Raw genomic sequence first — 1,074 nt, 5'->3', positions numbered from 1 at the left:
AAATGCACATAGGTGGGGCTCTCACCTCCATTATTTCTTTTACTAGGAAAGGATCAAAGCCTCCTCCTACACATTAAAAACCCAACCATGTCGTCCAGACATACCCTTTTCTTGGCTCCCCAGCTAGCTTAGCAGCTGCAAACATTCCTCCTATCCTTTTCTGTTTCCCTTTCTCACAGCATCAATTTAATTGGCTTTTCTCTGAATCCCAAGCGACAGGAAGAAAGAGCCCTGTGACTTCATGGCCCATTTTCTTTTAAGCTATTTAAATTACTTAGATCTAACTACTTGCTATGGTTTTGATGTTTGTCTTCTCCAAAACGTATTTTGAAACTTGGTCCCCAATGCTGCAGTGTTGGAATGTGGGGCCTAATGAAAGGAGACTGGGTTATGAGGGCATGGGCCTCATGAATGGGTGGATGTCATTGTTATAGGAGTGGGTTCAGTGTTGTGAGAGTGGGCTGATATAAAAGTGAGCCTGGCACCTCCTGCTTTCTGTCTTTTGCATGCACCTGCTTGTCCTTCTGCTGTTCTGCCATGTGATGACACAGTATGGAAGCCCTCACTAGATGCTGCCACAATGCCCTTGGACATCCCACCCTACAGAAATGTGAGACAAATAAACTCCTTCTCTTTATAAATATCCAGTCTCAGGTATTCTGTTACAGCAATAGAAAACAGACTAAGATACCACCTTAGGAAAAATGATCTTTTTATAAGGCTTAGCCCAGGTTCCCAGGGAGTTCATTTGTTTGCATTGGTATTGGGGTCAAAACTTCATGTACTATCAGTGTTACCTGGCCTTCTACTTTATAATCCTTATCTTCCTTCAGCAGCCACACCTAAAAAGAGTGAGCAGGATTTTGGCATTTCTGTTTCCCTGATATAAAATACCAAGGTTGGCCGGGTACAGTGACTCACACCTGTATTCCCAGCACTTTGGGAAGCTGAGGTGGGTGGACATGAGTCAGGAGTTCTAGACCAACCTGGCCAATATGGCGAAACCCTGTCCGTACTAAAAATACAAAAATTAGCGAGTCACGGTGGCATGCACTTGTAATCACAGCTACTAGG

The sequence above is a fragment of the Chlorocebus sabaeus genome, chromosome 20, assembly GCF_047675955.1.
Source record: "Chlorocebus sabaeus isolate Y175 chromosome 20, mChlSab1.0.hap1, whole genome shotgun sequence".
Lineage (NCBI taxonomy): Eukaryota > Metazoa > Chordata > Mammalia > Primates > Cercopithecidae > Chlorocebus > Chlorocebus sabaeus.
This window is presented reverse-complemented; position numbering follows the sequence as displayed.